The 12,568-nt window shown below is 46.6% G+C and overlaps 1 long non-coding RNA gene across 1 annotated transcript in view; it reads right to left on the minus strand.

Moving 5' to 3' along the window:
- LOC115893655 overlaps positions 1-12,568 on the minus strand; it is a 44,050-nt gene that overhangs the window by 23,823 nt on the left and 7,659 nt on the right. The window contains exon 3 of the long non-coding RNA XR_004053719.1: positions 11,004-11,127. This is a non-coding gene — a long non-coding RNA (uncharacterized LOC115893655). The remainder of the gene's footprint in view (positions 1-11,003; positions 11,128-12,568) is intronic.

Here is a 12,568-nt window from a genome sequence, read left to right on the forward strand (position 1 = left end):
CCTTCCTTATTTGAGAATGTTATTACTTTTCTAAGTCCTTTCATAAGCAACTTCCTCTTTTCTTCTGTTCTCCATTGCTTTTACAGATTTAAAAAAATTTTTAAATTATTAGCCAGTTGGGTTTTAGTTTAGATCATGTGGTCTGGCCCCAACTGATGGAGACCGGACACAGTAGCAGGGACAAACTGCATAAGGAATAAAAATTGTTTCCCTCCTTTGTTCAGGTGTGCTCTCACCATTATTCCATCTGCAACGAGCACCCTTTCTGCAGAAATTAAAATTGCCATGCTGAGAAAACTTTTTGTCGGAATGCAGATTTTTCCTTGCAGTACTGACGAACAAGAATTCTGTTTCTAAATAAACATTTTACACATAATATTATAATTACTTTTTGTTTTTCTCACTTTTTTTTTTTTTTTTTGAGACAGAGTCCCCCTTTGTCACCTAGGCTGGAGTGTAGTGATGGGATCTTGGCTCACTGCAACCTCCTCCTCCCAGGTTCAAGCGATTCTCCGGCCTCAGCCTCCCTAGTAACTGGGACTACAGGCATGTGCCACTACTCTGGGCTAATTTTTGTACTTTTAGTAGAAATGGGGTTTCACCATGTTGGCCAGGCTAGTCTCAAACTCCTGACCTCAGATGATCCACCCACCTTAGCCTCCCAAAGTGCTGGGATTACAGGTATAAGCAATCACGCCCAGCCTTCACTTTGTCTTATGGTGCTGACCAATATAACTTTTCATGGAACCTTTTATGATTATTCCAAAACTTATAAGGAAGTGTAATAACCAATGATAGTCAAGACTCTTCTGAATAAAAAAAGCAGAAAGGAAGATTTGTCCAACTAGGGATCAAAATTTACTAGGAAGCCATGGTACTTAATAACATGAGGTATTGGGGCAAGAGAAGACAGATTAAATAACCCAGAGACCCATGCTTTGTATGAAACGTTGATGTATGACAGACATGTTTTGTTAGGTCACTGGAGAAAGGAGGTATTGTTCAAAAATGGATGGAAAACTTAGCTACCCTTATAAACGAAAGTTAAAATGGATCGCTCCCTTACATCACATTACAATAGCAACTACACATGGATAAGGGTGTAAATATATAGAGAGAGAAGCTCTGTCTCTTTCTGTCTCCGGAGTGCAGTGTCCCAATCTTGGCTCACGGTAACCTCCGCCTCCCAGGTTCAAGCAATCCTCCAGACTCAGCTTCCTGAGAAGCTGAGACTACAGGCTGAGACTACAAAACTTACACCTGGGTAAGTTTTGTATTTTTAGTAGAGACAGGATTTCACCATGTTGGCCAGGTTGGTCTCGAACTCCTGACCTCAAGTGATCCACCCACCTTGGCCTTCCAAAGTGCTGGGATTACAGGCATGAGCTACCGCACCTGGCCAGGGTATAAATATTAAAACAAAACTTTAAAATTTATTAAAAAGGACAGATGAATATTTTTAAAACATTGGAGTAGAGAAAATTTCCCTAGAAAAAAACAGAAAAAGATGTCATTTCCTCCTTCCTTTTTTCTCCTTCTTTTCTCCTTCCCCTTTGTTAGGGCTGAGCTTTCCACCGGCCCATAAAGCAGAAGGAGGAGGCCCAATATGTTCCAGTCAACCTGTGTGACTAGGAGACAGGGAAGGAGTGGGATTGGGGAAGTGAGTAAGCATTAAGGATGAAGAGAGTCAGACTTGCCACTGTAATATGTTACACATGGAAAGAGGGAAGGCTGGAATAAACCCTGCAGGGTTGGACTGGAATTGGAGTATTGGCTGTGATTGTGTTTTTTTATATACATAGACATAGGTGTCTATTACTTCTACCAAAAAGTAAGGATGTGTGCATAGAAGAATTGTGAAATGTCAGAAGAATACAGAAACCAGCTCAAAGGGGTTTTCATTGGCCTAATCTAGAAAAAATGGAGCATTAAAGTATATAATATGATTGGGCATCATGGCTCACGTGTGTAATCCCAACACTTTGGGAGGCTGAGGCAGGAAGAACACTTGAGGCCAGGAGTTTGAGACCAGCCTGGGCAATACAGGGAGACCCTATCTCTACTAAAAGTAAAAATTAGCCAGGCATGGTGGTGTGTGCCTATAATCCCACCAATTCAGAAGGCTGAGGTGAGAGGATCCCTTGAACCCTGCAGTTGAAGTCTGCAGTGAGCTATGAGGCTGCAGTGCACTATGATTGCCACACTGCACTCCAGCCTGGGCAACGAAGCAAGACCTGCCTCTAAAACAACAACAACAATAAAAATAAAAATAAATGGCCAGGCGAGGTGGCTCATGCCTATAATCCCAGCACTTTAGGAGGCCGAGGCGGGTGGATCACCTGAGGTCAGGACTTCGAGATCAGCCTGGCCAACATGGTGAAACCTCGTCTCTACTGAAAATACAAAAATTAGCTGGGCATGGTGGTGTATGCCTGTGGTCCCAGCTACTCGGGAGGCTGAGGCAGGAGAATGGCTTGAACCTGGGAGGCGGAGGTTGCAGTGAGCCAAGACTGCACCACTGCACTCCAGCCTGGGCAACAAAGCAGACTCTGTCTTAAAAAAAAAAAAAAAAAAATCATAATAATTCGTACAACTCAACAAAAAGAGAATTAAGAATAGGCAAGGGAGGCTGGGCGCGGTGGCTCACGCCTGTCATCCCAGCACTTCGGGAGGGAGACGGGTGGATCACGAGGTCAGGAGATCAAGACCATCCTGGCTAACACGGTGAAACCCCGTCTCTACTAAAAATACAAAAGAATTACCTGCACATAGTGGCGGGCGCCTGTAGTCCCAGCTACTTGGGAGGCTGAGGCAGGAGAACGGCGTGAACCCGGGAGGCGGAGCCTGCAGTGAGCCAAGATCGCGCCACTGCACTCCAGCCTGGGCGGCAGAGCTAGACTCCATCTCAAAAAAAAAAAAAAAAATAGGCAAGAGAGAGCCTAGCGTGGTGGCTCACATCTGTAATCCCAGCACTTTGGAAGGCCGAGGCGGGTGGATCACTTGAGTTAAGGAGTTTGAGACCAGCCTGGCCAATAGGGTGAAACTAGCTAGTAAAGTACAAAAATCAGCTGGGCTTGGTGGTGGGTGCCTGTAGTCCAAGCTACTCAGGAGGCTGAAGCACAAGAATCGTTTGAATCCAGGAGGCGGAGGTTGCAGTAAACGGAGATTCCGCCACTGCACTCCAGCCTGAGCAACAGAGTGAGACACCATCTCAAAAAAACAAAAAACAACCCCCCCTCACCAAAAAAAGATGATGCAAAAGGGCCAGGCACAGTGGCTCACCATTGTAATACCACTTTGGGAGGCCAAGGTGGGAGGATTGCTCGAGGCTGAGTTAAAGACCAGCCTGGGCAATATAGAGAGACCCTGTCTCTACTCACCCTCCACAAAAAAAAAAAAAAAAAAAAAAAATAGCAAAGGACTTGAATAGACATTTCTCTCTCTCTTTTTTTTTTTTTTTTTTGATACAGAGTCTCGCTCTGTCGCCCAGGCTGGAGTGCAGTGGCCGGATCTCAGCTCACTGCAAGTTCCGCCTCCTGGGTTTACACCATTCTCCTGCCTCAGCCTCCCAAGTAGCTGGGACTACAGGCGCCTGCCACCTCGCCCGGCTAGTTTTTTGTATTTTTTAGTAGAGACGGGGTTTCACTGTGTTAGCCAGGATGGTCTCGATCTCCTGACCTCGTGATCCGCCCGTCTCGGCCTCCCAAAATGCTGGGATTACAGGCTTGAGCCACTGCGCCCGGCCAAATAGACATTTCTCTAAAGAAGATATACAAATGGCAATTAAGTACGTGAAAAGATGCTCAATATCATTAGACATTAGGTAAATGCAAATTAAAACCCTCCCAGGGTCAAGCGATTCTCCTGTCTACCCTTCCAAGTAGCTGGGATTACAGGTGTGCACCACCACACCAGGCTAATTTTTGTACTTTTAGTAGGGACAGCATTTCACCGTGTTGACCAGGCTGGTCTCGAACTCCTGACCTCAAGTGATCTGCCCACCTCCACTGCCCAAAGTGTTGAGGTTATGGGCATAAGCCACCACGCCTGGCCAATTAGGTGGTTCATTCTTTCCTTCCTTTTTTTTTTTTTTGATAGTCTCATTCTGTCACCCATGTTGGAGTGCAGTGGTGTGATCTTGGCTCACTGCAACCTCCGCCTCCCTGGTTCAAGTGATTCTCATGCCTCACCCCATAAGTAGCTGGGATTACAGGTGCCTGTCACTATGCCTGACTAATTTTTGTATTTTTAGTAAAGATGGAGTTTCAGCATGTTGGCCAGGCTGGTAAATTTGGTGATTTCTTTTTTTTTTTTTTTTTTTTTGAGACGGAGTCTTGCTCTGTCACCCAGAGCTGGAGTGCAGTGGCGTGATCTCAGCTCACTGCAACCTCTGCCTCCCAGGTTCAAGCAATTCTTTATCTCAGCCTCCTGAATAGCTGGGATTACAGGTGCCTGCCACCATGCCTGGCAAATTTTTTGTATTTTTAGTAGAGACGGGGTTTCACCATCTTGGCCAGGCTGGTCTCAAACTCCTGACCTCGTGATCTACCCGCCTCAACCTCCCAAAGTGCTGGGATTACAGGTGTGAGCCACTGTGCCCAGCCTGGACTTATCTTTTCTAATAGTTATTATTTCTACCTGTACTTCCTGGGCCTTGGAGGTACCATAAATCCATACCTGCTTTTTTTTTTTTTTTTTTGAGACAGTGTTTTGCTCTTGTTGCTCAGGCTGGAGTGCAATAGCACGATCTCAGCTCACTGCAACTTCTGCCTACTGGGTTCAAGCGATTCTCCTGCCTCGGCCTCCTGAGTAGCTGGGATTACAGGTGCCCACCACCATGCCCAGCTAATGTTTTTTGTATTTTTAGTAGAGATGGGGTTTCACCATGTCAGCCAGGCTGGTCTTGAACTCCTGACCTCAGGTGATCCATCCACCTCAGCCTCCCAAAGTGCTAGGATTACAGGCATGAGCCACCGTGCCCAGCTTTTTTTTTTTTTGAGACAGAATCTCATTCTGTCACCCAGGCTGGAGTGCAGTGGCACCATTTCTACTCACTGCAACCTCCACCTCCCGGCTGAAGCAATTTTCCCGCCTCAGCCTCTCTAGTAGCTGGGATTACAAGTGCGCACCACCACGCCCAGATAATTTTTGAATTTTTAGTAGACACGGTGTTTTGCCATCTTGGCCAGGCTGGTCTTGAACTCCTGACCTCAAGTGATCCACCTGCTTCAGCCTCCCAAAGTGCTGGGATTAGAGGCATGAGCCACTGCTCTGAGTTCTTGATGCCTGTCATCACCTGGAGCTTGCTGGGCTGGCAGGAAGTGAACATCAGTGCCTTGTTGGCTGCAGCCCAGGACACAGCTATAGACAACAGGATATAGGAAGGAACCCAGAAGCAAAACCTCCTCCTGTGGAAAGGGGTGGAGTCTTCCTTAGGAAGACAGAAGTTGCCTTCCTTAGAGACTAGGAAGGAAGTTCATGGACACATGCAGGGTGAACCTGAGGACCAGAAGAGGAGAAGAATCCATGAAGGTGCCATCCTTGAGAAGATCAAGAGATGTACTGCTTTCCTGCATGCTACAAGGGAATGAATGGCTAAGTGAGCCTGAATTGTAATTTCTGCTCCTTTTATAATGTAAATTCCTTCTGAAATGCCATCATTCCCTGTTTTCCAAACATTAGTGTTCATGGGAATCACCTATAGCAGTGGTCCCCAAACTTTTTGGCACCAGGGTCTGGCTTCACGGAAGACAATTTTTCCACAGACAGCGTTGGGGGGACGTACGGTCGGGGGAACAATGGCTTCGAGGTGAAACTCTTCCACCTCAGATCATCAGGCATTAGAGTCTCATAAGGAACACGCAACCTAGATCCCTCAAATGCACAGTTACAATAGGTTTCACGCCCCTATGAGAATCTACTGCTACTGCTGATCTGAAAGGAGGCGAAGTTTAGGTGGTAATGGCTCACCCCCCCAATCACCTGCTGTGTGCCCAGTTCCTAACAGGTGACGGACCCACACTGGTCTGCAGCCCTGGGTCTGGGGATCCCTGACCTCTATTTGTTCTAAATATGATTCCTAGAATCCTTCTGTAGAGTCTGAATTAGTAGAAAAGGCAGACAGCTGTGGTTTATCCTGTTCAGCATCTTTCACCCTCTCTTTTGGAATACTTCTGGGAAACAGACCGAGGACAAAATCCATAAGGACTTATTCATTAGCTCCCGTCCCCATCAGTCAGTGGTGACCCGAAGGCATCGATTCTGCCACTTCTAGGATGCATGTGTGCTAGCGCTGAGCAGGCAAGAGTCCCACACTGAGGTATCAGAGAAGCTCCTGGGCAAAAAGCAAGAGGCACCAGATGTGGGCCAGGTGCAATCACATTGCACCCATGCCAAGGCAGCAGAACCTGCATAGAACTGGCGGTAGCAGCTGTGGCTTGAAAAAGAAGCATGGCTGGTCGCTGTGGCTCACGCCTGTAATCCCAGCACTTTGGGAGGCCAAGGCGGGCAGATCACCTGAGGTCAAGAGTTGGAGAAAATCCCATCTCTATTAAAAATACAAAAAAAATTAGCCAAGCGTGGTTGTTCGCGCCTGTAATCCCAGCTACTCGGGAGGCTGAGGCAGGAGAATCACTTGAACCCAGAAGGCGGAGGTTGCAGTGAGGTAAGATTGCACCATTGCACTCCAGCCTGGGCAACGAGAACGAAACTCTGTCTCATATCTCATACATACACACACACACAGACACACACACACAGACACACACACACACACACAAAGAGGTATGACCAAGAGGATCTGAAGTAATGCACAAGAGATTTCCCATATATTCCACTTCTTAAGACCAACCCATCACAAGAAGATTTGCAAGACCAGCTATATTCATTACCTTCCTCCTCTATCCCCCTTCTCAATCTCTCTCACCTACACCCAGCATTTTGTTTAATGGGTAAAGTGACCCAGAGGTTAAAAAAAAAAAAAAAAAACCCACTACCATTAAGTGGTGGCACTAGTGGGGATTTGCACCTGCTCAGTTCTTCTCTAGAATTTGTTTGGGTGTTTTTTTGTTTGTTTTTGAGACGGAGCCTTGCTCTGTTGCTGGAGTGCAATAGCAGGATCTTGGCTCACTGCAACCTCCGCCTCCTGGGTTCAAGCGATTCTCCTGCCTCAGCCTCCCAAGTAGCAGGGATTACAGGTGCCTGCCACCATGCCTGGCTAACTTTTATATTTTTAGTACAGACAGGGTTTCACCATGTTAGCCAGGATGGTTTGAAACTCCCGACCTCAGGCAATCTACCTGCCTCGGCCTCCCAAAGTGCTGAGATTACAGACGTGAGCTACCATGCCTAGCCTAGAATTGGAGCTTTTTTTTTTTTTTTGAGACGGAGTCTCGCTCTGTTGCCCAGGCTGGAGTGCAGTGGCGCGATCTCAGCTCACTGCAATCTCCGCCCCTCCAGGTTTAAGCAATTATCTGCCTCAGCCTCCGGAGTAGCTGGAATTACAGGTGCGTGTCAACATGCCCGGCTAATTTTTTGTATTTTTAGTAGAGACAGGGTTTCACCATCTTGCCCAGGCTGGTCTTGAACTCGTGACCTCGTGATCCACCTGCCTCGGCCTCCCAAAGTGCTGGGATTACAGGCGTGAGCCACCGCGACCGACTAAAATTGGGGCTTTTAACCACGCAGTGCTAAGAAAAATTTCAAGGTAAGGGGCATCTGGGTTCAGTGAGAAAGAATATAATAACTGATTAGAGGTGTCTCCTGTGAGCAAAGGAATTGGTAGATACAACACCAAGAGAACGAGGAACAAAAGAAAAACCAGACTGGGTGCGGTGGCTCACGACTGTAATCCCAGCATTTTGGGAGGCTGACCCGGCGGATCACCTGAGGTCAGGAGTTTGAGACCAGCCTGGCCAACACAGTGAAACTCTGTCTCTGCTAAAAATACAAAAATTAGCCGGGCATGGTGGTGGGCGCCTGTAATCCCAGCTACTCAGGAGGCTGAGGCAGGAGAATCACTTGAACCTGGGAGGTGGAGGTTGCTGTGAGCCAAGATCATGCCACTTAACTTGAGCCTGGGTGAAACAGCGAAACTCCGACTCAAAAAAACAAAACAAAACAAAACTAGATACACTGGAAATTGGACATCAAAATTAAAAACTTTGTGCTGCAAATCATAGAGAGTGAAAAGACAACCCACAGGATGGGAGAAAACATTTCCATGTCATGTATCTGATAAGGGTCTAATATCCAGAATATATAAAGAACTCTTACAACTTGATAATATAAAGACTAATAATCTAATTTTTTTAATGGGCAAAGGATTTCAACAGATGTTTCTCTAAAGATATAAAAATGACCAAAAAAAAGCACATGAAAGGTGTCTGATGTCATTAGTCAACAGGGAAATGCAAATCAAAACCACGGTGAGGTATCTCTGTGCACCCCCCAGGATGGCTGTAATATAAACGACGGACAATAACAAGTGTTGACAAGGATGTGGAGAAATCGGATTTCTCTTACACTGCTGGTGGCAGTGTATGATGCAGCAGCTGTGGAAAAGAGTTTGGCAGTTCTCCAATAAGTTAAACGGAATTACCTTATCACTCAGCAATCCCACTCGCAGGCATATACCCAGAATAATTGAAAAAATAGATGTTCAAACAAAAACTTGTACATAAATGTTCATAGCAGCTCTATTCACAACAGCCAAAAAGTGGAAACAACCTGATGCCCATCACTGGTGAATGGAAGTAAAAGACTATATACACATACTATTGAATATTATCCAGAAATAAAAAGAAATGAAGCCAGGCACAGTGGCTCACGCCTATAATCCCAATACTTTGGGTGGCTGAGGCAGGAGGATTGCTTGAACATGGGAATTTGGGACTAGCCTGAGCAACATAGTGAGAGCCCATGCTACAAAAAAATTTTAAAAATTAACCGGGCATGGCGGTGTGCACTTGTAGTCCTAGCTACCCAGGAAGGAGGCTGAGGTAGGAGGATCACCTGTGCCAAGGAAGTCAAGGCTGTAGTGATCTGTGATCACACCACTGTACCTCCAGCCTGAGCAACAGAGTGAGTCTCTGTCTCAAAAAAAAAAGAGAAAGAAAAGGAAAAAGAAGGAAGGAGAGGGGAGGGGAGGGGAAGGAAGGGAAGGGAAGGGAAGGGGGAGGAAATGAAGAGAAGAGAAGAAAAGAGAAAGAGTTAGAGGAAGAGGAAAAGGAAAAGAAAGAAAGGGGCCGGGCAGGGTGGCTCACGCCTGTAATCCCAACACTTTGGGAGGCTGAGGTGGGCGGATCATCTGAGGTCAGGAGTTGGAGACAAGCCTGGTCAATATGGTGAAACCCTGACTCTACTAAAAATACAAAAATTAGCTGGGCATGATGGTGGGGGCCTGTAATTCCAGCTACTCGGGAGGCTGAGGCAGGAGAATTGCTTGACTCCGGGAGGTGGAGGTTGCAGTGAGTCGCGATTGCGCCATTGCACTCCAGCCTGGGGAACAAGAGCGAAACTCTGTCAAAAAAAAAAAAAAAAAGAAGAAAGAAAGAAAGGAAGGAAGGGAGGGAAGGAGGAAGGAGGGAGGAGGGAGGGAGGGAGGGAGGGAGGGAAAGAAAGGAAGGTGGGAGGTTGGGAAGGAGAGAAGGAAGGAAAGAAGGAAAGAATAGGAAGGAAGGAAGGAAGGAAATGAAGGAGGGAAGGAAGGTGGGAGCGAGGTTGGGAAGGAGGGAAGGAAGGGAAGAACTGATACGTGTTACAACATAGATAGACCTAGAAAATATTATGCTAATTTTAAAAAGCCAGTCACAAAATGCCCACATATTATATGATCCCATATATACAGAATGTCCAGAATACACACATTTTTAGAGACAGAAAGTAGGTTAGTAGTTGCTTAGGGATTGGGGTAGAGGGAGAAGAGCGGGGAGTGACCGCTAACGGGTATGAGGTTCGTTTTAAGAGGGAGGAAAATATTCTAAAATAAGATTGCCGTGATAATTTCACAACCCTGTGAGTATACTAAAAAACACTGATATGCACATTAAGTGAACGAGGTGTATGGGGATGTAAATTATATCTCAATAAAGCTGTTTTTTAAAACCTGAAAGTCTCACGTTCTGGGAAACCTCTCAATGCTGGGCATACTGGGAGGTCTCCCTGGTACCACTCTTATCTCCATACAATTTATCTATTTATTTATTTATTTAATTTTTGAGACGGAGTCTCTCTCTGCCGCCCAGGCTGGAGTGCAGTGTCTTGATCTCAGCTTTCTGCAACCTCCACCTTCTGGGTTCAAGTAGTGACTCTCCTGCCTCAGCCTCCCGAGTAGCTGGAATTACAAGTGCCCACCACCATGCCCAGCTAATTTATTTTACTTTTAGTAAAGACGGGGTTTCACCATGTTGGACAGGCTGGTCTCAAACTTCTGACCTCAGGTGATCCGCCCACCTTGGCCTCCCAAAGTGCTGGGATTACGGGCGTGAGCCACCACACCAGGTCCATGCTTTTTTTTTTTTTTTTACATGGAGTCTGGCGCTATCGCCCAGGCTGGAGTTCAGTGGCGTGATCTCAGCTCACTGCAACTTCTGCCTTCTGAGTTTTAAGCATTTCTCTTTGCCTCAGCCTCCTGAGTAGCTGGGATTACAGGTGCTCGCCACCATGCCTGGCTAATTTTTGTATTTTTAGTAGAGATGGGGTTTCACCATGTTGGCCAGGCTGGTGTTGAACTCCTGACCTCAGGTGATCCACCCACCTCGGCCTCCCAAAGTGCTAGAATTGCAGGTGTGAGCCACTGCACCCAGCCTACCAGGCCCATAAAATTTTAAAAAAGGGAGTGGGATTTGGGGAGAAAATGCAGTGTCTGGAGTATTAGTCAGCTTTTTGCTGTGGCAATGCTGTGTAACGAACAGCCTTGGAACTTAGTCATTTATGGCAGCAAACATTTCTTGCTTACAGGTCTGTGGGTCAACTGTTGGCTGTACTAGGCTAGCTGGGCTCACCTGTACTTGGCTCCAGACTGTGAGTTAGATGCCAGTTTATTCCAGGTGTCTCTCATTCCAGGACCCAAGCTGAAGCAGCAGCATTTCCCTAGGACATGCTCTTCTTGGATGGATAGCACAAGCACTAGAAACCAAGCCCATACCATACAATTACTCCAATGCCTCAGCTAGATACCTCTTACTTCATGTCTGTTCATGCCCCATTGGCCAAGGCAAGTCACATGGCCACGCCCACAGTCACGAGGGTGGGGAAATACTGTCTCATTTGAGGCACTGAAAAGCAAGGTAATGGGTCTGGACATATAATCTAATTATAGGAGGGGGTGGGATAGTTGGAAATAATAAGCCAACCAACCCAGAACAAATGCTTGCCATTCTTGCTCTATGAGACCTTTAGGGAACAGGTCAGGAAGGATCCATCAGGCCAGGCGCGGTGACTCACACTTGTAATCCTAGCACTTTGGGAAGCCGAGGTGGGAGGATCACTTGAGCTCAGCAGTTCAAGTGGCAGAACGTGGCAGAACCCTGTCTCTACAAAAAAAATACAAAAATTAGCTGGATGTGGTAAGATGTGCCTGTAGTCCCAGCTACTAAAGGGGCTGAGGTGGGAGAAGTGCTTGAGCCCAGGAGGTTGAGGCTGCAGTGAGCCATGTTCGTGCCACTGTACTCCAGCCTGAGTGACAGACTGAGATAAACACACATAAAAAGATGAGAATCTATTTTGTCTAATTCTGCTGCATTAGCATCTTGTGTTTTTTTGTTTTTTGGGGGTTTTGAGATGGAGTTTTGCTCTTGTTGCCCAGGCTGGAGTGCAGTGGCGCGATCTCGGCTCACCGCAACCTCCGCCTCCTGGGCTGAAGCGATTCTCCTGCCTCAGCCTTCTGAGTAGCTGGGATTATAGGCACACGCCACCATGCCCAGCAATTATTTGTATTTTTAGTAGAGACGGGGTTTCACCATGTTGGCCAGGCTGGTCTCAAACTCCTGACCTCAGGTGATCCACCCGTCTTGGCCTCCCAAAGTGCAGGGATTATAGGTGTGATGGGGTCTTTTTTTTTTTTTTTTTAAGACGGAGTCTCACTTTGTTGCCCAGGTTGGAATGCAGTGGCACAATCTTGGCTAGCTGCAACCTCCACCTCCCGGGTTCAAGCGATTCTCCTGACCCAGCCTCCCAAGTAGCTGGGATTACAGACACCCACCACAATACCCAGTTAATTTTTGTATTTTTAGTAGAGATGGGGGTTTCACCATATTGGCCACGCTGGTCTCAAACTCCTGACCTCAAGTGATCCACCCGCCTTGGCCTCTCAAAGTGCTGGATCATGCCCGGCTGGGTCTTTTCTTAAAAAGTAGAAATGACATTTTAAATTCTGATTATACAAGCAAAAATATCAGACGATACAGGGTACTTTAACAAAAAAGTAGGAACAGCTTCCAGGAATTCTTATGCCCACCAAGCTGACTCGCCTTATTTTATTACACCAACGTCCAGAGCAGAAAGTCATTTGACGATACGAGGATGTCCACAGTGCCTAGCACTGAACACACACATGGGCAGAGGAGGA

This window comes from Rhinopithecus roxellana, chromosome 15, assembly GCF_007565055.1.
Source record: "Rhinopithecus roxellana isolate Shanxi Qingling chromosome 15, ASM756505v1, whole genome shotgun sequence".
In the NCBI taxonomy this organism is placed as follows: Eukaryota; Metazoa; Chordata; class Mammalia; order Primates; family Cercopithecidae; genus Rhinopithecus; species Rhinopithecus roxellana.